This window comes from Tamandua tetradactyla, chromosome 4 (genome assembly GCF_023851605.1).
Source record: "Tamandua tetradactyla isolate mTamTet1 chromosome 4, mTamTet1.pri, whole genome shotgun sequence".
NCBI lineage: Eukaryota > Metazoa > Chordata > Mammalia > Pilosa > Myrmecophagidae > Tamandua > Tamandua tetradactyla.
Genome location: NC_135330.1, coordinates 31785694 through 31809810, shown reverse-complemented (window position 1 = coordinate 31809810; position 24117 = coordinate 31785694). Strand labels below are relative to the sequence as shown.

At 42.3% G+C, this 24117-nt stretch overlaps 1 pseudogene; it reads right to left on the bottom strand.

The window, feature by feature from the left end:
- Positions 1–1459: 1459 nt before the first annotated feature.
- LOC143680199 (proteasome subunit beta type-5 pseudogene) lies at positions 1460–2416 on the bottom strand (annotated as a pseudogene).
- Positions 2417–24117: the final 21701 nt, after the last annotated feature.

The window sequence follows — 24117 nt, the reverse complement described above, 5'->3', positions numbered from 1 at the left end:
GGAAAACTCAATTTTTTTTTCTCTTTCTTACCCTTGAATCTACCCAAAGCCATGGATAGCTTGGACTCTGAGGGTAGAGGGCTGGTGGAAAACTCAGGCCACCAAATTCCTGGGATAAAAAAACATGTTTAATGATATTTCAAAATATCCTGCTAGACTGTAGGCACAGATTTTTCATGAAATAAATGGTTGTACAGAGTCAGAGTAGATTCTGAGTTAAAATTAAGGCTCATTTTGAGGTCCTTAGAGTCTTGGAATGTAGAATAAATGAGGGCAGAGGAAGGAACTTGAGACACAGCACTCCAGGAGCCTGAGGAATGTGAGGGTGATTGTGATGCTCACATTTCATTTAAGTGTATTTTTTCTACAGACCATTTTATTTAACAACTAATTATTTTATCAAGCAATTAAACAGTGTGAATCACAGATCTAGGACATTTTCTAATGTGAGAGGGAAAAGTTTACTGAAATGGGAGAGTTTATACTTTCTCTCTTTCCCCAACCCATCAGAAATAATCTTATCTAGCTCAATTTTGTTGCATTTTTCTTTTGAGAGAGAGCTGAAGTTAATTTACATCTTAAAGTGCTAAGAAGGAGGGCAAGAGGAGGTGGAGGAGCTAGTGCTAAGAAGGAGGGCAAGAGAAGGTAGAGGCTCCTCCTCCCCTCCTTACCCCTCTCCACCCTTCCCTTCCCTCCTCCTGCATTCTACTCTCCTTTCCTCCCTCCCTTCACCTCCCCTCCTTTCCTCTCTTCTTCTCTTCCTTTCCCTTCCCTCCATGCCCTCTTTTTCTTCCTAGGCATTCTCATCAGGGTTTTGAGTTTCTTACCCACATGATCATCCAGCAGTGATAAGAACCCAAGATTTGGAGTCAGGCTTGGGGGAACTGAGAGCCTCCACTTAGTTCTGCCTGAACTCTGTGGGGAGGTGGCCAGTGGCTCAGATAATAATAAAGTGGTTCCTTGTATCCCATTGGGCCATGATTTGTTGCATACATAAGCTTCCTCAGAAATGTCCTGGATAAGGAACAATTTTCAGGTTGGAATTTAGGCTACCGTGTGTCAAACACTGAGGATCAAAGGTGATTGAGACAATGGGTCCAATCTCATGAACATCCCTGCCCAATGGTGGAGAGGAACAGGTGCACAGGAAATTACAGCAATGTGTGGTAAGTGGGATACTAGGATATGTGCCAGGTGCTGTTGGAGCACATCAACGGTATCTCATCCTGCCTGTCCTGGGAAGGCTACCTGGAGAGGTGCAGTCTAATCTAAGAAGACTATAGCATTCGCAGAACCTAGAAATGAGGAGGCAGGTTGGTTTACAGAGTGATCTGATGATGTTTATTTATTTATTTTTTGAGGTTGAGTAGTGTAATGTTAGCAGCAAAGAAAGTAAAACGAATAGTTACCTCTGCAGCAACTTATTAATAACTGATAAACAGAGGTCAACCTACAAAAGCTAAAAAAAGAGCACAATCAGTGATTCTTCCACCAGAAGATGGGGTATTGTACCCATATTGCCAATAGCAATCACCCCAAGAAATGCAAGCAGCCACATCCACCTTCCTTCAGTGGGTAGACGGAATATATTTTCATGTAGATTGGCTACATTGTTACTGGAGACTCGGATCCAGCCATTCTCCGGGACATGGTAGAGGTTGATTACACCTCCTGAGTAGGAATCTCTATAGATGGCTTGGTAGATGGCTCATCATGCCAGATCATAGGCCTTTTCTACTTCCAGTTCATAGGAATAGCCCCGATCCATGATGCCATAGGCATACACAGAGCCAGAACCTACAGAGAAGGTGACTCCCGAGATCTTGTTTCCTTTGTTGTCCACATAGTAGAGGCCAGGGCCTCTCTTATCCCAGCCACAGATCATGGTGCCCATGGACAACCCCATGCCTTTATACTGATACACCATGTAGCAAGCAGCTTAGAAGCAGCTGCTACTGAGACACGTTCTTTGTTTCAAAGCTCATGGATTCAACTCTGCTAGGCCAACAGTCACACCCAGAAGCTACAATCTGCTGTACCACGAGCCATGGTGCCCAGTAGGTGGGGGTTGATCTCTATCACCTTCTTCACCATCTGGGAGGCAATGTAGGTACCTGCTGTGGCCAGGAATCCATTACAACAATGATTCCATGACAAAACTTGAAGGCCAGGGTGGCTCCATGAAGCACTTTGATCGGCAGCTTGGATGGGACATCCCCGTTGGGTGCGGCCAGACTCAGCCTATCACTGGGATGTCCTGGACTGGGTCCAGCAGATCTGTGTGCCCTCCCAATCCAAAAGAGCTGTGCTGGTTCACACATAGCGTCCTCTCCAACACGCCGGCCAGCGCCGTGTCTACCGAGGGCTGATGATGTTTTTGGGCAAGTTGAATAGAACTGGCAGTGGATTTTCTCATAGAGACAGAGCAAATCAGTGTCCAGAATCAGGAAGGAGAATCAGGATTAGGTGGTGATGTAGGCATCATCTCGTTGGGGGTGAGAGCTGGAGTTGTGAAGCCATGGAATGGAGAGAAGAGAGGAAGTCAGAGAGAGACAAAGTCCAAACCTGGGAATGGTCAAATTTAGGGGCAGAAAAAGACAGAAAAGCCAGGGAAGAAGCTAGAAAGCCAGCAGGTACATCCCATTAAAATACCATCAAGCCTGGGTCTTCTAGCATATGAGTGTGCTGCTCTCTCTTCCTTTGTGTTCTTGCTGTTACAGAAGGTATTAATCACTGCCTCATTCTGTAAGGGATTAACAGGAGGCAGGCACTATGCTAGGTGCTCGTGTCCATTATCTCGTGGAATCTTTAAAACAATCCTCTGAGGTAGGCATTGGTTTTCCTTTTTATAGATGAGGAAACAGGTTCAGAGAGGTTAGGTATCTTTCTTAATGTCCTCATGTCACACCAGGATTGGAATCCAGATTTTTGAACGCTTTGGAAGCATTATTATTGTCGTTCTAAAGCACTCCTCAAAGTGCAATATCAGCTTTTCCCGGGAATTTGCAGAAATGCAGAGCCTCAGTCACTGCCTGACTTACAGATTCAGATTTGCATTTTACAGAATCTCAGGTGACTTAGACTCACATTAAAGTCTGAGAAGCACTGCTGTAAGTTACGTTCATCTTTTCATTTTTCAGGTGTCCACTTTGCCCTTCTTTGCTTTCATCTCTTCTTTCCCAGGCAAATGTCAACAGAGCATTGTTTGGTTTACCTGTAAGGACACTCCCTGCTCTGTGATTAGAGGCTTGAACTCAAAAGTCTTGATTAGTTTTGCATTGCACTTCAGTGTGGCATTTGAAGTTTCTCAAAGAACTGGTTTATTAGGGGAATGTTGTTGTGAAGGAACAAGGCAGCTTTTCCTTGGTGACGTTCTGTCCCTGAGGAGCTGGCTCTGGGCTCCATGTCTGTTGCTCCCCAACTGTGCTGATCAGATTGATATGATCCCACCACTCTTCCTGAGCACATGCAGAGCTGATTAAAGTCTGACCTCCCCATGCTTGGCTCTGTGGAAAGCATGGAGGGAAGCTGACCCACCTCCCCAGGGAGGCTAAGCTCCCTTGTGCGGATGTTACTCTAGTTCTACCTAGAGGAGAGAAAGATACTCAACAGCTGCTCGATGATTGACATGAAGCATCATTATAATAGTTTCTTTTAATTTAGCACCTTTTGTATGGGAGGTGCTATGGCTAGGTGCTTTACTTATGTTACATCCAATTCCTGCAAAGTAGGTTTTATGACTTCCAATTTATAAATGATGAAACTGCTTCTTAGAAATGTTAAGGGACTTGCTCAAGGCCGCACAGTTAATAAGTGGCTGAGCTAGGACACCATCCCACATTTGTCGACTCCAAAGTTTATACTCTGCCTACATCACATAGACATGCCTCTCTTAAAAGGCTTTGGGTTCCTAATTTCTCTTGGACAAAGGAGCAGAGTCTCCAATTTTGAATCTTTGAGATCTCTAGTGCTGTGGTTCTTAAATTCTACTGCACACCAGAATTAGCTGGAGGGCTTGTTAAAACACTGATTCAGTGGGTTGAGGGTGGGACTGAACATTTGCATTTCTAACGAGTTTCCAGGTGAGGCTAGTACACAGCGTGAGAACTGCTGTCCCACTGAATTAGGGAGGCAGGGAAGTGTCAGAAGCAAAGCTCACTATTCCTTCTTCCAGCCCCCCTGCTCAGTCTGCTGGCAGGGCAATGCTGCTGCAAAGTCTGTGGCTTGTTTATTGTTTCCTGGACATTTCTTCTCAGGAGTTGAAGAACGTTGATTATTTGCACCTGTTTCAGTTCAGTGTCTCCTCATATCTGGGCAGTATTTTGGCCAGTTTACTGCCTAAACTCATGAGGGTCACCTGTTAAAGCTGAGGATTTTAAAAGAGTACAACACAAAGTCCTGGAAATTGAAAGCATGTTTATTGTGGGCATTTCCCAGGAACCAGTAATCCAGTTCAGAGAATTAAGAAGTTTTGACTCAACCATTCAACTAAATGGTGCATCTGAAATTTATGAGATTTGCAAAAATGGAATTAATCACTTAACTCCCCCCAGAGTTCTTTCCTTATTGCATGTAACCATGATCCTAAAAGGAGTCAGTTTTGAATTTCCATCATGGGAAGTCGTGCATGTTTGGGTGGACCAGTAGGGGTCCTCTCTACATGGAAACCCATGTATTCTGGCAGAGAGTCATGCTATATGGAGCAGTGGGCTGTGGAGTGAGAGCTAGGTATGAATCCTGGGTTTGCCTTTTAACAGCTGCGGGTCTCTGGGGAGATGTTGTGTAACCTCTCTTGGCCTCTTTCTCCAGAATCAGGGCTGATATTAAAAATACTTAACCAACCACTATGGACGGCATACACACCAACCAGTCGGTCAGAATGGATGGAGACTAAATCAGAAGTAATGCCAGCTGTAAACAAGCCAGAACTAGTGCGGACTGTTGGCTCGCATTTCCAAATATAAGGTGGGTTTTATTTATGGTTTGTCCTGTGCAGGGGAAATGGGTTTACTAAGTTAGGAAGTAAAATAGGTGTGTGTGTGTGTGTGTGTGTGTGTGTATGAAAATCAGAAAGCTTTTCTGGGAGTAAGACCACATATATCTTCTGGCTATTTCAGGATTGGGAGTAATACCCCTGACTTGGAAGCCTTGCCATGGCTGATATGGGCCACCCTACTGCCCTCCACAATCTGGTAGTAGGTGGATATAAAGTCAAGTATGAAGAGAAAGAGATCCATTGGTTGGTTCTTCTCACTTTGCTATCTTTGGGGAGGGACAAGGCCAGAAGCTTATTACTGTCTGAGATATGGAAAAGGGCAAAAGATTGTGTAAAGGCCACTCAACCCAGACATACCTGGGAGGGGGCTGATCACTTTTTGCACACTGTACAACCATTGGTTCTTCTGGTCTACCCTTTTTTTGTGAAATAGGGCAATGATATTACCTTCCCCATGGGCTTGAGTTGAGAAAATATGTATAGGAAACACCAGGCATTAGTAGGAACTCGATAAATGGTAGCTCTATGCTTGACTGTTAAGCTCCTAGGATTTGTGCCTAATAGGTCAGGAGCAATTTGAGGACAGGAGGTCTCAGTGTGTTGCCAGTGAAGCAAGGGGGTTTTACCAGACCTTGATTCCTTTACTAATCATTATAGGAAACTTGTACCAACTCTAAGATAGATGAGCTAATTATTACACTAGGGGAGTACATAAATAAATGTATTGCTATATTGGGTGAGTTCTAACGAGTAGACAGACATATGCAGTCTTCCTGTCTGAGGCCTCATGAGAGGGCTTTGAGGTTGGTAGGAGTAGTATAATATCAGTGCAAACAGCTTGGGCAACTACAGAGGCCAGGGCACAGGTGGCAACTGGGAGGGTAACTGGGCTAGTGTCTATGAGGATCACAACCATGGGGTAGATGCATACCCCAATGTCCTACTCAAGACCAGCTGTGGTCTTGATAGCTCTTGCAGGAGAGCATGGCAGCCATGGGGGAACAGTTGGGAAGAAGAGCTGCTTTGGCTTCAGCTCTAGGAAAAACCAGTGATGCAGGCTACTATAGCCCCCTGGAGGAGCTGGGCTGGGATAGAGGTCCTGCTATGGGACAGGTGGAGATGCAGAGCCAGAGCCTACTTCCGTTATCCCCCTGTGCTATTCTAGATGGCCACTGCCAGAAAAACAACCCCTGACTACATCTACATCCTCAGATAGTTCACCCTGCTGCTTCCCTCAGTCACCCAGATATTATAGTTCCTAATTCAATTCATGGAATATTTTAAAGGTTGGCCATGTCCTCCCTTCAGAAACTCTCTTGTCTCTTGAAAAATGTAACGTTGCTCTTTTTTATAATTATAATTTATTATTTTAAGAAACTTTTTATTGTAGTGATGTATATACAATTCAAAATTTCCCATTTTAACCATTTTCAAGTATACAATTCAGTAGTATTACTTACATTCACATTATTATTATTATTATTATTATTTTTTAGCTCAGATGCAGCTTCATTCAGTGTTTTAACATGATTACTTTACAATTAGGTATTATTATGCTGTCCATTTTTGAGTTTTTGTATCTAGTCCTGTTGCACAGTCTGTATCCCTTCAGCTCCATTATCTTACCCTGTGTCTAACTCCTGCTGGACTCTGTTACCAATGACATATTCCAAGTTTATTCTCGAATGTCGGTTCACATCAGTGGGACCATACAGTATTTGTCTTTTAGTTTTTGGCGAGACTCACTCAGCATAATGTTCTCTAGGTCCATCCATGTTATTACATGCTTCATAAGTTTATTCTGTCTTAAAGCTGCATAATATTCCATCATATGTATATACCACAGTTTGTTTAGCCACTCGTCTGTTGATGGACATTTTGGCTGTTTCCATCTCTTTGCAATTGTAAATAACGCTACTATAAACATTGGTGTGCAAATGTCCGTTTGTGTCTTTGCCCTTAAGTCCTTTGAGTAGATACCCAGCAATGGTATTGCTGGGTCGTATGGCAATTCTATATTCAGCTTTTTGAGGAACCACCAAACTGCCTTCCACAGTGGTTGCACCATTTGACATTCCCACCAACAGTGGATAAGTGTGCCTCTTTCTCCGCATCCTCTCCAGCACTTGTCATTTTCTGTTTTGTTGATAATGGCCATTCTGGTGGGTGTGAGATGATATCTCATTGTGGTTTTGATTTGCATTTCTCTAATGGCCAGGGACATTGAGCATCTCTTCATGTGCATTTTGGCCACTTGTATTTCCTCTTCTGATAGGTGTCTATTCAAGTCTTTTTCCCATTTTGTAATTGGGTTGGCTGTCTTTTTGTTGTTGAGTTGGACAATCTCTTTATAAATTCTGGATACTAGACCTTTGTCTGATATGTCGTTTCCAAATATTGTCTCCCATTGTGTAGGCTGTCTTTCTACTTTCTTGATGAAGTTCTTTGATGCACAAAAGTGTTTAATTTTGAGGAGTTCCCATTTATTTATTTCCTTCTTCAGTGCTCTTGCTTTAGGTTTAAGGTCCATAAAACCGCCTCCAATTGTAAGTTTCATAAGATATCTCCCTACATTTTCCTCTAACTGTTTTATGGTCTTAGACCTAATGTTTAGATATTTGATCCATTTTGAGTTAACTCTTGTATAGGGTGTGAGATATGGGTCTTCTTTCATTCTTTTGCATATAGATATCCAGTTCTCTAGGCACCATTTATTGAAGAGACTGTTCTGTCCCAGGTGAGTTGGCTTGACTGCCTTATCAAAGATCAAATGTCCATAGATGAGAGGGTCTATATCTGAGCACTCTATTCGATTCCATTGGTCGATATATCTATCTTTATGCCAATACCATGCTGTTTTGACCACTGTGGCTTCATAATATGTCTTAAAGTCAGGCAGCGCGAGACCTCCAGCTTCGTTTTTTTTCCTCAAGATGTTTTTAGCAATTCGGGGCACCCTGCCCTTCCAGATAAATTTGCCTATTGGTTTTTCTATTTCTGAAAAATAAGTTGTTGGGATTTTGATTGGTATTGCATTGAATCTGTAGATCAATTTAGGTAGGATTGACATCTTAACTATATTTAGTCTTCCAATCCATGAACACGGTATGCCCTTCCATCTATTTAGGTCTTCTGTGATTTCTTTTAACAGTTTTTTGTAGTTTTCTTTATATAGGTTTTTTTGTCTCTTTAGTTAAATTTATTCCTAGGTATTTTATTCTTTTAGTTGCAATTGTAAATGGGATTCGTTTCTTGATTTCCCCCTCCGCTTGTTCATTACTAGTGTATAGAAATGCTACAGATTTTTGAATGTTGATCTTGTAACCTGCTACTTTGCTCTACTCATTTATTAGCTCTAGTAGTTTTGTTGTGGATTTTTCTGGATTTTCGACGTATAGTATCATATCGTCTGCAAACAGTGATAGCTTTACTTCTTCCTTTCCAATTTTGATGCCTTGTATTTCTTTTTCTTGTCTAATTGCTCTGGCTAGAACCTCCAACACAATGTTGAATAATAGTGGTGATAGTGGACATCCTTGTCTTGTTCCTGATCTTAGGGGGAAAGTTTTCAATTTTTCCCCATTGAGGATGATATTAGCTGTTGGTTTTTCATATATTCCCTCTATCATTTTAAGGAAGTTCCCTTGTATTCCTATCTTTTGAAGTGTTTTCAACAGGAAAGGATGTTGAATCTTGTCAAATGCCTTCTCTGCATCAATTGAGATGATCATGTGATTTTTCTGCTTTGATTTGTTGATATGGTGCATTACATTAATTGATTTTCTTATGTTGAACCATCCTTGCATACCTGGGATGAATCCTACTTGGTCATGATGTATAATTCTTTTAATGTGTTGTTGGATACGATTTGGTAGAATTTTATTGAGGATTTTTGCATCTATATTCATTAGAGAGATTGGCCTGTAGTTTTCTTTTTTTGTAATATCTTTGCCTGGTTTTGGTATGAGGGTGATGTTGGCTTCATAGAATGAATTAGGTAGTTTTCCCTCCACTTCGATTTTTTTGAAGAGTTTGAGGAGAGTTGGTACTAATTCTTTCTGGAATGTTTGATAGAATTCACATGTGAAGCCGTCTGGTCCTGGACTTTTCTTTTTAGGAAGTTTTTGAATGACTAATTCAATTTCTTTACTTGTGATTGGTTTGTTGAGGTCATCTATTTCTTCTTGAGTCAAAGTTGGTTGTTCATGTCTTTCCAGGAACCCGTCCATTTCATCTAGATTGTTGTATTTATTAGCGTAAAGTTGCTCATAGTATCCTGTTATTACCTCCTTTATTTCGTGAGGTCAGTAGTTATGTCTCCTCTTCCATTTCTGATCTTATTTATTTGCATCCCCTCTCTTCTTCTTTTTGTCAATCTTGCTAAGGGCCCATCAATCTTATTGATTTTCTCATAGAACCAACTTCTGGTCTTATTGATTTTCTCTATTGTTTTCATGTTCTCAATTTCATTTATTTCTGCTCTGATCTTTGTTATTTCTTTCCTTTTGCTTGCTTTGGGATTAGTTTGCTGTTCTTTCTCCAGTTCTTCCAAGTGGACAGTTAATTCCTGCATTTTTGCCTTTTCTTCTTTTCTGATATAGGCATTTAGGGCAATAAATTTCCCTCTTACACTGCCTTTGCTGCGTCCCATAAGTTTTGATACGTTGTGTTTTCATTTTCATTCACCTCGAGATATTTACTAATTTCTCTTGCAATTTCTTCTGTGACCCACTTGTTGTTTAAGAGTGTGTTGTTGAGCCTCCACGTATTTGTGAATTTTCTGGCACTCCGCTTATTATTGATTTCCAACTTCATTCCTTTATGATCCGAGAAAGTGTTGTGTATGATTTCAATCTTTTTAAATTTGTTAAGACTTGCTTTGTGACCCAGCATATGGTCTATCTTTGAGAATGATCCATGAGCACTTGAGAAAAAGGTGTATCCTGCTGTTGTTGGATGTAATGTCCTATACATGTCTGTTAAGTCTAGCTCATTTATAGTAATATTCAGATTCTCTATTTCTTTAGTGATCCTCTGTCTAGATGTTCTGTCCATTGATGAGAGTGGTGAATTGAAGTCTCCAACTATTATGGTATATGTGTCTATTTCCCTTTTCAGTGTTTGCAGTGTATTCCTCACGTATTTTGGGGCATTCTGGTTCGGTGCATAAATATTTATGATTGTTATGTCTTCTTGTTTAATTGTTCCTTTTATTAGTAGATAGTGTCCTTCTTTGTCTCTTTTAACTGTTTTACATTTGAAGTCTAATTTGTTGGATATTAGTATAGCTACTCCTGCTCTTTTCTGGTTGTTATTTGCATGAAATATCTTTTCCCAACCTTTCACTTTCAACCTATGTTTATCTTTGGGTCTAAGATGTGTTTCCTGTAGACAGCATATAGAAGGATCCTGTTTTTTAATCCATATTGCCAGTCTATGTCTTTTGATTGGGGAATTCAGTCCATTAACATTTAGTGTTATTACTGTTTGGATAATATTTTCCTCTAACATTTTGCCTTTTGTATTATATATATCATATCTGACTTTCCTTCTTTCTACACTCTTCTCCATACCTCTCTCTTCTGTCTTTTCATATCTGACTCTAGTGCTCCCTTTAGTATTTCTTGCAGAGCTGGTCTCTTGGTCACAAATTCTCTCAGTGACTTTTTGTCTGAGAATGTTTTAATTTCTCCCTCATTTTTTTGCTGGGTATAGGAGTCTTGGTTGGCAGTTTTTCTCTTTTAGTAATTTAAATATATCATCCCACTGCCTTCTAGCTTCCATGGTTTCTGCTGAGAAATCTACACATAGTCTTATTGGGTTTCCCTTGTATGTAATGGATTGTTTTTCTCTTGCTGCTTTCGAGATCCTCTCTTTCTCTTTGACCTCTGACATTCTAACTAGTAAGTGTCTTGGAGAACGCCTACTTGGGTCTATTGTCTTTGGTGTGCGCCACACTTCTTGGATCTGTAATTTTAGGTCTTTCATAAGAGTTGGGAAATTTTCAGTGATAATTTCTTCCATTAGTTTTTCTCCTCCTTTTCCCTTCTCTTCTCCTCTGGGACACCCACAACACGTATATTTTTGCGGTTCATATTGTCCTTCAGTTCCCTGATCCCCTGTTCACATTTTTCCATTCTTTTCCCTATAGTTTCTGTTTCTTTTTGGAATTCAGATGTTCCATCCTCAAAATCACTAATTCTGTCTTCTTTCTCTTTAAATCTATCATTGTAGGTATCCACTGTTTTTTCCATCTTTTCTACTTTATCCTTCACTTCCATAAGATCTGTGATTTGTTTTTTCAGTTTTTCTATTTCTTCTTTTTGTTCAGCCCATGTCTTCTTCATGTCCTCCCTCAATTTATCGATTTCGTTTTTGAAGAGGTTTTCCATTTCTGTTCATATATTCAGCATTAGTTGTCTCAGCTCCTGTATCTCATTTGAACTATTGGTTTGCTCCTTTGACTGGGCCATATTTTCAATTTTCTGAGCATGATCTGTTATCTTCTGCTGGCGTCTGGGCATTTAGTCAGATTTCCCTGGGTGTTGGACTCAACAGGTTGAAAGATTTTTCTGTGAAATCTCTGGGTTCTGTTTTTCTTATCCTGCCCAGTAGGTGGCGCTCGTGGCACACGTTTGTCTGTGGGTCCCACCAGTAAAAGGTGCTGTGGGTCCTTTAACTTTGGAAAGCTCTCACCGTGGGGGAGGTTCGCCAGCCGAAGCAGCTTGGGAGAGTGCCAGCCGGCCCGGGGGTCCGAACGCGAGGAGGGTCGCTGGCCACCGCAGCCCAGGAGAGCGCCCAACCGAATTTCCTAGTCGGCCCGGGGCGCCAAGCGTGGTTGGAGGGCGCCAGCCGCCGTGGCCCAGGAGAGTACACCATTCCCAGCTGGGCCGGGAAGTCATGTTCTGGAAGGGACCCCGGTCACCGTTCTCTGTGGCCTGGGGGTCTCCAATCCAATTCTCCCAGTTGGTCCGGGGGGCCGCGCGTCGGGGGGTCGTCAGCCGCCGTGGCTTGAGGGGACCACCTGTCCACTTCTCCCAGCTGGCCTGGGAAGGAGGAAGGAAGGGACTTCGGCTGCTTGCCGCCCCGGCCTGGGGAAGCCCGCGCCCCTCGGCGATCTCACCGGAGCGGGTTCTCCCAGCCAGTCAGCTGTTCCAGGATGGGGTACGCTGTCTTTTTGATCTCTGTCGTGGGTCCGGGAGCTGTTCTGTTTCATTTCTACTCCCCTAGTAGCTGTTCTGGAGGAGGAACTAAGATCCGCGCGTCTTACTAAGCCGCCATCTTCTCCGGAAGTCCTTACATTCACATTATTTTGCTGCCATCACCAACATCCATCACCCAATGTTTTTAATCACTTCAGACAGAAACTTTGTACCCATTAACCAATAACTCCCCATTCTCCTTACCTCCCAGTCTCTGTGACCCGTAATCTACTTTCTAGCTCTGCGAATTTACTTATTCTAGGTATTTCATACAAGTGAGACCAAACAATGTTTGTCTTTTTGTGACTGGATTATTTCACTCAACATGATGTCTTCAAGTTTCATCCATGTTGTAGTATTTATCAGAGATTCATTCCCTCTTATGTCTGAATAATATTTTTTAGAATGTATATATCACATCTTGTATATCCATATATCTCTTGATAGATATTGATTTACTTCCACTTTTGGCTATTGTGAATAATATTGTTGTGATCAGTGGTATGACACTGCTCTTTTGTTTACTCCCTTAACTTCAACACCCCTCCTTTGAAGTCTCTTTCTTCCTCCTGAATCTTTGTTTGGTGCCCACTGTATCTCACTCTAGGTGTCTGCATCCCCACTCAAGACTTCAACTGCTCCTATGCATAGGTAAGCCCTGAATTTGCATCTGTAGCCAGGAACTCTTTCTTAAATATTTGGATGCCCTCTGAATATTTCCCTTTTGATTTTTGCCTGAAATATTGTACTGACTTTTCAACTTGGGTATCTGGGTATAGGCTTGCTCTCCTCCAATCCATACTCCACCTTGCTGCCCAAGTTTCTTTTCTAACTTACCCATTGAGTCATATCCCTGGACAGCTTTAATGGCTTACAAATATCTGCAAGATAAATGCCTTACATGGCCATAGTAGGAACTCATAATACTTGCTGATAGAATTAATCCATGTCTATGGGTCCTTGTTTAGTAAGTGACTTCCTTAGTCTGTGAGAAATGCCATTTCTCTTTATAATCTCAGCTGTATCTGTTAGCCTCTTGGGGACTCCCTTTCCTTATCTGTAAAATGAGGGACAGACTGAATACTCCAAAATGTGATGTCACAAGGCTGAAAGTTTCCAAGTCCTCCCACCTCCATCTCCATTTCTGAGTTCTGGATTTCTCCTCCAGGACACCCCTAAGCATCTGTTTTAGTTTACCAGTTTGCTATGACAAATACCATATAATGGGTCAACTTAAACAATGGAAATTTGTTGGCTCAAGGTTTTGAGGCTAGGAGAAGACCAAACTCGAGGCATCAGCCAAGTAATGCTTTCTCCCCTAAGTATCCCCTAACATTCTGGTGCTGGCTTCTAGCAATCCATAGGGTTCTTTGGTTTTTATCTCTGACTTGCATCACATGGCAATATCCTCTGCCTTCTTTCCTGGCTACTACTGACTTCCTCTTTTAGCTCCATCCTATAGCTTTTTCTGACTCTGGCTTCCAGTTTGTTTCTACTTGCAAGGCCACCTGTAGTCCGGATTAAGACTCACCCTCATTCAGTTGAACCACACCTTAACTAAAGATAACATCTTCAGGAGATCCTATTCACAATGGGTTCAATCTACTATAGATTGAATTTATCACCCTTTATCCTCTTTTTCTTGCTTACTGTTTACCTCTTTTTTTTTCCCACCAGGAAAAGCAAAGCCAAATGCTTCATCCAGCTAAAGCAGTACTTGTTGACATTTGAAGAAAGAAAAAATAAAGAGAAGCGTCAAATAATCCTTCAAAATACTGGTTGTTGACCAAGATTGACCATGGTTGTTGACTGTGCCTGTATGTTGACAGGTCCTGTGTCAGGCTTCCTTCTTTCCCTGTGCCCATTATTTACTCTCTAAAGAGAAAGTAGCTCACTTCAAGGGGTTCTGTGAAGAACAAAGTTGAGGTTCAACTTTCTCACCTTCTCCCACCTCCACCATCTTTTACAGCCTCTACTGCTCATCACAGTAATTCTGAGACTGTTCTTCAGCCAGAGGTGCCCCAGGGGCAGGGGTGGATGGGTGGTGTGTGAAGGAGCTGGGAAAACCACAAAGAAGGAGACCAGGCAGATGGCGCTCTGGTTTTCTGTATTGGAATTCTGTGTACAATTTCATTGGAAAAAGGGTTGTAATGCTAAAAAATTCATGAAAACCTGTCTTCTGACCTGGAGTCAGAGCTTAGTCTGGGTATGGGGCCTTGGCTGGTTGTGCTGACTCTCTGGCTTGAGTCTTGTCAATAAAAAATAATGCAAATTATTAATGCCTCCTATTTTTAACTCACAGCCAAGTTAGTATCTAAGAGTTGTGTTCCTGGGCTGGCCACCTCAGCCTTCCCTGGCAAAAGCTAGGTCAGAACTGTTGGTAATATCAGCACAAATGTTAAAGGGCTACCTCTTTGCCTGAGAGTCTGGGCACCTGCTATGGGATCCTGTTCCACAGGGCAGGGGGAGCTCTGCTGGCTTTGAACATCTTGAGCTCCAATCCCCCAGATTGAAGAGTATCTTAATTGTTTGCCTGGATGGCCTTCTGGTGGACCCTTGGAAATGTGATGCCCAGTCCTGGGCAACTATGGAATGGGGGAAAGGATGCAGTGTAGAGACAGTATGGAAGTTTGGAAGACATGAATTTGCATTCCAGCTCCGCTGTTTAGCTAGCTCTGTGTCCCTACACTTATTCCTAAACTACTTTGAGCCTCAATTTTTCCATCTGTACTATGAGGACCATGATCCCTAACTTACTTAAATGATGCAATGAAAGGAAGGAACCTACATAGTTAGGCACTCAGCTGATCAGAGACCCTAATGCCATTTTTCATTGCCTCATTCAGTAAGTATTGCATATATTAAGCAACAATCCTGGACCTGGTTCTATGTTAGATTCTGCAGAGGATAAAAAGGAATTTGCATTATAGATGGGGAGAAAACTCCTAATGTATTTAAATACCATGATAGTTCCTTTCACCCTCTTCACATCTAGCCACCAAAGAAGTCAGGTAGGAACCCAGGAATTGTGGAGAAGAAATTGGGCACAGTATCTTTCACTGTGCAGGAAGATTGGGAGTGAGCAAAGGGTTTTAAAAGAGTAATTAGTTCAAAATTACATTAACATGAGAAATATGTGTCTCTTGAATAGCCTTGGTGAGGATTTTGGGCAGGAAACCAAGTCCTGTAGCTTGAAATATGTATTCTATTTAGATGCTCAGGAAAAGAGTGAACTGCAAACTGGAATAGTGAATTCCCAAAGTCCTTTCTCCCCCACATGGACTCAGAGTCCCCCAAGAATACACCTGGCAGCTGAATCTGAAGGCAGGATAGACCCATTTTAGACTCATCCTAGATAACAGAGCTTGAGCAGCTTCCAAGACCCAAGGAGAAGGGATCATATGGTGTGTGAAGGGAGCAGGTTCTGAGAATGGGTGCAGGGAAAGTATAAAGGGAGTGTAAGCTTCAGGAAAGGGTTAAGATACTGGGACTAAAGGAAAAGAAGAAAAACCAACTTAAGAAATGAGGGCTTGGTCCCGTGGAAGACCCCGCTGTCCTAGAGAATGTCCATGTGCCAAAAAAGCAGAGCAAAATATAGGAGTCATAGAAGTTCAACTTGGTGAAATGCTGGAGTTTTGAGGACGAGGAGGCCCAGGAGGTCCCCTGTAATAGGCAGGATTTGCACCGAAACTTGAAGGGCAAGAAGACTCTTGTTGATAGGTGGTGGAAACTGATGAGGACATTTCATGTACAAGACTAATATGGTCAGTATGGCCGGTTTTTACATCCCAGCCTCTCTGGCATCCTCCAGTCCCCCATACCCACTTCCTCTCCCCAGACAGGTCTGCTGAGTTCATAAATTTCATGGGCACCTGACAGGGGCCTCAGTTCCCTCCTCTCACCAACAAGGCTGGAGTATTTACCCTAGGCTGGGACTGGCCCTTTCTGGGGTTTGCAGGAAACACAAACAGGTTTTACCCTGCCGTGGAAAGTGAAGCAGCGGAAGGCGTATTTTACATTTCCAATTATGACACAATCTGGTCGGTGTGGAAGTGGGAGCCTGTTGACTTTAACAGCCCAGCTGTTCCTGTCTTCCGGACAGCAGTCAAAATATCTTCCGAGCAGAGGGGCGAACAGTCTGAAGTTCTAATGGGAGTCCTCCAGGATGTCATAGAAGAGCCGTATGTTATGATAATGTGGCACTGGGGGCCTCTGTGCTCCTAGCCTGCAGAATGCAGACGGGAACCACGAGGCCAGAGCCATTTCCTAAATGTCACCATTCTCTGATAGGAGTAAGCCCCATATTTCTTAAGCTATCTTAAGGCCTATTACAACAGTGTCGTTTATTTGGGCTTTCCACTGCCTGACTTCACTCCTTCTCCCACTTCTCCCATTCTTTTGAGGAAGTGGAAGAAATTAAATACTTTTTTCTTTCTGGTTATCGCAATTTTTGTTCAGCCTGTGTTCCCCAATCCCTTGGTCCTTTTCCTCTCTTCTGATTCCCTGTGCAAAACTTTTTCTCTCCAGGGGGAAGAGGCAAGCCTCTCTGGCTACCAGGGTTTTTAAGAGGTGGCTCCTGAATCAGCTTTTGGCTCTTAACTTTAACTTCTAATGCCTCACCTTCCTGTGCTGTCCACTTTTTGAAACCCTAGAGGTAGCGTTGGGAAATCAATCATGTCCCCCACAAAGGGCATACTGGAATCCTAACTCTCAGTCCTGTGGGTGTGAGCCCCAATATGGGACTTTTGAAGATGTTATGACTGGTTCAGTTGTGAACTCATTTAAGATTCTCTTAAGATGAGACCACACTTAATCCATATGAGTCGAGTCCTTACAAACAAAGGAAATTTGGATGCAGTGAGTCAGAAGAAGCCCGAGAATGAAGTGTATCACCATGTGATGGAGGCAGACATGCAAGCCAAGACCCCCAAGGATTGCCGTAAGTCAGCGCCAGAATGCTACAGACTCTGAGTCTCAACCTGATTTTGGACTTCTGGCCTCCCAGACCATGAGACAATAAATTCCTGTTGCTTAAGCTAACTGGACTAGCAGCCCTGGAAACCTGAGACAGGTTGCCCCATGAAATGAATTGAAAAGCAATGCAAATGTAAATGTAGTGGAAAATATGGTCAATCCCTCTTCTAAGACTAAACTGCTGTAGTAGGCTAAATGTTTTATTCACTCGAAGCACAATCTTTCCTCTGATTAAAAGGTGATCTGGTACAGCTGATTTACCTTCCTGGTAAGAGTCAAAAGGAGAGTCAAACCCTCTCTTTTCAATGTCCACGTTTGAGATTTAACCATAAAATAATGAGCTTGATTTTTTTTCCCCATAAATACACTGCAATTTTGTGAAATGGAAACTATTGCCTTAAAAGATGTTAATTTGTAAGCACTTCATGCATGCCAGGTGTATGTTCTAAGTTTTTATGCAAAAGTTCTCCATCAAAATTTCATCAGGTGTTGTTATAAACTATTTGAATTATGTCAAGAAGTTCAATATTTCAGCATTTAAATTGTATTTCAAAAAGTCTCTTATACCTGGAAGTAGCTTTAAAGGTCTTCGTCAGATCACATGTCCCAAATTTTAGCTTCAGAAACCATGCCCTTGTTCCAAGAATGCTGTCATTTGTAAATACATTGTTGCAACTTCAGGATCAGTTTACCTGCCACACAAGGAAATCACATTCTTCTCTCTACTGTCGCCCTCATATTGACCCAGAAGGTTTCTACTGCTTATGTCAAATGACTTTTGACTGTTTCAGGCTCAGCGATGAAACTTTGCCCAAACCAAGGGTGCTTGAAGAATGAGCTATGTGCTCTGGAGAGGATTCCCAGAGAGGAGACCAAAATATTCTGAGTGATGTCAGCAGTGTAAAATGAGGGTACTTTCCAAGGGGTCTACTTGGAAGGAGACAACTATTGGGTTGGAGATCAAAGAGCCAACTTCTCCTGGTTTCATGTCTCCGTGTGGAGAGCTATCCACTAGAAAAACATTGCTGCTGCCTTCTAACCCCTAACTCATTCCTCCCAGGGATCTAAGAACACCCTGTTATGCAAGTGAGTTTGGAAGAAGGACCGGGCTCTACCTTCAGGTCTGCTAGCCTGCAGCTCTCTTGGTCCTGAAATAAGGAGCCCACCCAGTGGGGAAGCCTGCATGAATGGGTCTGATTAACATGGATGAAAAATATTAGCAAACCTTCTTGGGCACATCTAAAGCTTCATTGTCAATCACATTGGTGATATTCTGATTTCTATCTCCATGACTCCTGTGTATCTCTCTCATTTGACTTTCATCCTCAGGTGAAGAAGAAAGATGTGTTATTTATTAGCCTTCTAAATCTCCACCAACTCTATTCATTTGAATAAATAAATTTCTGTTGCTTTTATTATGAAGCCTGCTTCATTGCTTTGTATTAACACCTGATATATTAAATAAAAAGGCAAGGAGTCACAGGAAAGGAAATCTTCCTTGGCCTGGTTCTTTTACTTAATTAACTTTTTTTTTAATAATAAACTTCATTTTTATAGACATTTTAGAATTATGGATAAACTGCACAGAAAATAGAGTTCCCTTATACAAACTCCCACGCCCTTGCCCTGCACACTGTTTTCCCTATTATTAATATTTTGCATTACTGTGATACATTTGTTATAGCTGATGAACTGATACTGATACATTATTAATAGCTTAAGTCCCGTAGTTTACCCTAGGGTTCACTCTTTGATGTTGTACAGTTCTATGGGTTTTGACAAATTTGTGATGTCATGTATCCATCAGTAAGGTATCATAGATAATAGCTTTGCTTTCCTAAAATTCCCCTACACTTCACCTATTCATCCCTTCCCCCTCCCTCTCTGAAACCTTGGCGACTGCTGATCTTTTTATTGTCTCCATAGTTTTGCCTTTTCTACAATGTCATATAGTTGGAATCATACAATATGTAGCTTTTTCAATTAGCAATATACATTCAACTTTCCTCCATGTCTTTTCGTGGCTTGCTAGCTCATTTCTTTTTGTGACTGAATATTCCATTCCAAAGTACGGATGTATAACAGTTTGTTTATCCATTCACCTTTTGAAGGACATCTTCGTTCCTTCTGATTTTTGGCAATTATGAATAAAGCTGCTATAAACATTCATGTGCAGGTTTTTGTGTAGACATAAATTTTCAACACATTTGGATAAATACCTGGGAGTGTGACTGCTGGATGGTGTGGTACAATAAGCTGATGTTTAACTTTGTAAGGAACTATCTAATTAACTTTTAAAATTTCTCCAGAAGATGTGGGGGGAAAAGGGAAAATGCTTATAACCTGCTTGTGGAATGGGACTCTGAGCAACTTTACCTGCCATTTTTAAAATGAGGGTGATTTTCTCACTATGGGTTATTTTTAGAATTGATGAAAACAAATAACCTTTTGCTACAATCCTTGTTTCCCTCTAGATTATAAGTTTTTAAAAGGCAAGACAGTGTTGTTTACCATGATCACATCTTTCACTGCGGGATGTATTGCTGTTTCTTGTTGCCTCCTCACTGGGGCTTAGATGTGGCTTCTAGAGAGCCTTAAATGCTCTCAAAGACGTTGAGGCCAGGGAATCTCGACCCCTGCCAGCCGGCACTGCATCTGAATTCTGGAAAGAAGCCTCTTTTCTTCTTGGTGCCTGTAGGCCCTTCCAACCTCAGGAGGAGGGATGCCTTAGCTTCTTGAGGGCCAGGGAGAGAAGGATTTTCACTCCTATGCACAGATGTAGACTGGTGAAGGGCGGCTGTGTGTTTTGAGGGGTCCTATGCACAGCAAGCTCTGCTAGAATCTGTAGGTACTGACCTTCAGCCTGGGTTATTCTGAAGCTAGGTTTCCATGATCTCAACAAGCCCATGCTGGAGAAAGTCCCACCAGCTTTCTCCCATAGTCCTTGAGAATTCATTCGTATTCACACTGGTACCTAAAGGCTCCAACAGCTGCTTTGCTCAGGAAATATAGGTAAGTTGGAGATGGAAGAGCTAAGGAAACATTGTGTTGTCAAACTACCATCTTTCCAGAGTCTTCTTGACTCCAGTCTAATCTAAACAGATATCAGGTCCTTGCCAGTTTCTGAGAAGCAAACACCATCATGATTTCCAATAATTACCTTGGAATCCCCAGAACTTGATTGTATGTTTGGCCCCAATGGGAAAAAAATTCAGGCCCCCTAGTAAGGGTTGATTTGACTTGGTATACAATATAATTTGACCCCTTCCTAGCTTGGGCTTGGAAATTTTTTCAGGCTTCTCCTTTGACTTAGTGGTCTTGGAATCCCTTTTTACCTAGTCCAATCTAATTTCTCTTTGGGACATCTCTATGTAGCATTGGACTACTGGTTTCCTGGACTTGGAATTGAATCTCAGCTTTCCCCATGGTTTAGTTCTTCATTGTCCTTCTAGATCTTATTTCTAGTAGGACTAGTTCACCTTAGATGGAACCCAATTCCAGCCCTGGCCCTTAGCCAGGGACCCAGATGGGAGCATCCCTGCCCTTGCTGGGTGGTAGAATTCAGACAGATGATCTGATGTCATATATGAACAGAATCTGGATCTGTCTTAGGGGAGTTGTGTCTTGAATAATAAGTGGTCCTTTCTCATTAGCAGGCCTAGAATTGAGTGGCCACACCCTGCAACCAAGTTTCCAGAACTAGTTTGGCAATAGTGGTTTTGGATACCCCAAATTGTCTCCAGTATTTCCATAGCTTTTGTGGAGTTCATAAACACTTCTCAAAGCAAAGTTAATTGTTCTTTTTTTTAAATTGAAAACAGAATAATAGGCCAGGAAACAGGATAAGCAGCAAAAGAAGTGCAAATGTCAAACGAATTAGAGACAATTTCTGTGAGATTCTTTTCTGGCTTACTGTCCTTGTGCATCCATATGGGAAAATTAGGCTGAAACTGGCTTAACTAGGGAAAGAGATTTTAATGGTAAGGAAGTCTTGCCTCTTGATGCTTTACTTTCTTCCTTCTCAGAAACCAAACCAGATGTATTAGAGTGAGTGTTTAATTTTTGTTTCTAGGACGTCTAAGGGAATCCAGGGTTTTACAGCTGAAAGAAAATTATAAGTGATTTGATTTAAAATCCTCATTTTACACATGAGGCAACTCAGGACCAAGTTAGCGAGGTGATCCGGCCCAGGCTATACTGTCAGTGGGTGCAGGTGTGGCATGTGACCTCAGCTTCTGGACCACCAAGTTAGTTCTCTATCCACTTTGGCACCCCCTGCCAGAGAGGGGACAGGAGGCTGGAGAAGTGGGAGATATGGGGTCTCAATGCTACGGCTCTCCAGTTTGCACAGAGGATGCTGATTGAAGCTGAGCAATAGGGAGAGCTGAAGAGTTCTTAAGGAGTGGCATGATGCTCTTAAATGTCAAGCGTAAACCAGATTGTTGAGAAAAATGCAGGATTCATATCTAGGTATTTGCCGGATTCCTCTAAATTTTGCAACATGAGGTATGTAAGTCGTGTATTTAAAACAGTATCCAAAAACCTCCCAGAAGCAGTTATGAAATATTTTGTTTTACTGGCAGTGGGACAAAAAATAATTGGGCATTAAATCAAGGAAATGGGAAAAAAGGAGCTGCAAATCAAGGCAAATGGTGGAAAATTAGGTCTTAGTGGAGAGAAATGTGTACATATGAACTGCCTGATGTTTCGGGGAAAGAAATATGGCCCTGTAAATCCCCCTTTTAACCCTCTAAACTGGAAGGCTGCATTGTGCCTGGGTGGCTGCCCGTGCCTGGGGAGACGGCCACTCTACAGGGGAGGCGTGCCCCTTATTGTCAGATATGGAATGTGAGGATTTAGACGTGGCTCCTGCTTCAAACAGTGGTTTGAAGTTCATGCTGGGACCATATTCCTGGGACTAGTATAACGTCCTCATTTCTCTGCTTCCGACTGGGCAGAGAATGATCTCCGCCTGATGGCAGCTCGGACCAAGGGAGGAGAGGACACGAAGCCTCCTCTGGGGGGCACTAGGGCCCTTCCGCCGCGCCACCCGCCTTCATTAAATCGTGCTGAAAGCCTGCCTGATTATCTGTCTACTATATACATAATTTCTATAAATTATAAATTAAAAAATAAATAATAAACACCTTTTTAATTGCATATCCTCTTTTTCTCTTGTCAATTAAAGTGAACTTGCAAAGCTGCTTAACACAAAAAAGCCACACAGACATCAACTCTTATTAGATGTGGTACAAGCTGTTACACTGATTTTCTCATAGCTTGGAGGATTAATCACAGATAATCATCACAAAAGGATCACACCTATATAAATAATATAAAAATAGCAAAATGTCCAACGTGGAGAGAGAAGAAAGCCATTTACAAATGGATAGCTCTGAGTTACTGGTTAGGGGATGAGGGGGAGGAAAAGGAGAAGAAATTAACTTTTGTTTTTGAAAGAGCCCAGATCTATTTTATTAAAGGTTTTTGACCAGAAAAGGAGTTGAGTGACTGGCCCTGGGATGTAGATAGCCTTTTAATCCCTTATATTTAATTACATATATGGGTGTATATATATATATTGGAGATTAGCCTTTCACTTATGTTTCCCAAATGTGATTTTGGTTATTAAATCTTGGCAGAGGGAGGGAATATGCTCAGCTTCTGAGAATGGTGCTGGGAGAAATGACTCAATGCTTAAGCGAGAGTTCAGGTTAGACTGAGGAAGGACTTCTTTAGTGAAGGCCAAAATTTGTGTGGAAGCAAGTACAGCGTCTTTTTTTCTGGATGTCTTTAAAATGGAAATCAGTTCACTAAAAAGGACTTGGGTTGGGTCTGCGGGTGAGGGGATGGGCCAGGTGGCACCTCTGACACCCTTTTGTCCTGGGTTCTGTTAAGTCTCATGCCACTTCGGGGCATATGGCAGCACTTAGACTAAGACAATGTGCAAGGCCACTGGAAATGGCTGGGAAAACTGCCTAAGATGGGTATTCGGTGGGCAGGATGTGGCAAGCAAAAACTCACGTGGTCATCTGTGGTGTGACAGGTCTCACTGAGTGGCAAGTGGACTGACAGTCCTGCAGGAAGGGTGGAGTGGGGGCAGGATAGAGCCCTACTCAGTGCTCATCAGCCGGGCTCCTCTGTGCAGCAGTCTCCAGTGCTGGGAAGCAGCATGAGGCCCGACATGTGGGGTGTCTAACCCCTCCTGCCAGAAATTCCCAGGAAATGCTGGAAGGGCTTTGCTCCTTGGTGTCTTCTGGCTGAGATACCCTCTTGCTGCAGTTGCCTGTGAGCACTGGACATAGAGCACATTACACTCTCCAGTTTTAAGGTTCTGGTGAATTGTGGTTGGTCAGATGGAGCCTCTTAATTTGCCCCACATACCACATTATTCTTTTGACTCCTCTTTGACTGTGATCCAGGACCAAAGGTGCATGGCACAGGGTTAGGCAAGCAAAGGTATGTCTCTCCACCATGATGCAGATGGTTTTGTGAAGGGCTGGGGGTTTGAACTTGTTTTTGATGCAAGAAAATGTTTCCACTTGCTCTGGAAAGAGGCCCTGGGACCAAAGGGTGCACTGTATGTGAGGAACGAAGGTGCTGACATCATTGTCCTATCTCAGTACCAGTTGCTTGGGGATGGGACTGACAGGCTAAAGCGTAAGGGTCCTCATTTGAATATTCTTTTGTTAGTGTTTGAGGCTATCGTGTGTATTTAGCGTAGGTGAGATCTCAGCAGCCTACGAATGTTCAAGTCTGACATGTTGATGAGAGCGAGGGCTATCAGCAGACTGACTTGACTCAGGATTTGAGTCTCCAGGGCTCTCGCATCAGCCTCTTTCCTTAACACTCAAAAGTTTAAATTTTAAAAGGAGAAGGTTTTTCCCTTTTTGCTTCCAGGTTTGTGAGCCAGCCTTCCCAAAGTTGTTGCTTTTTCTGCCTCTA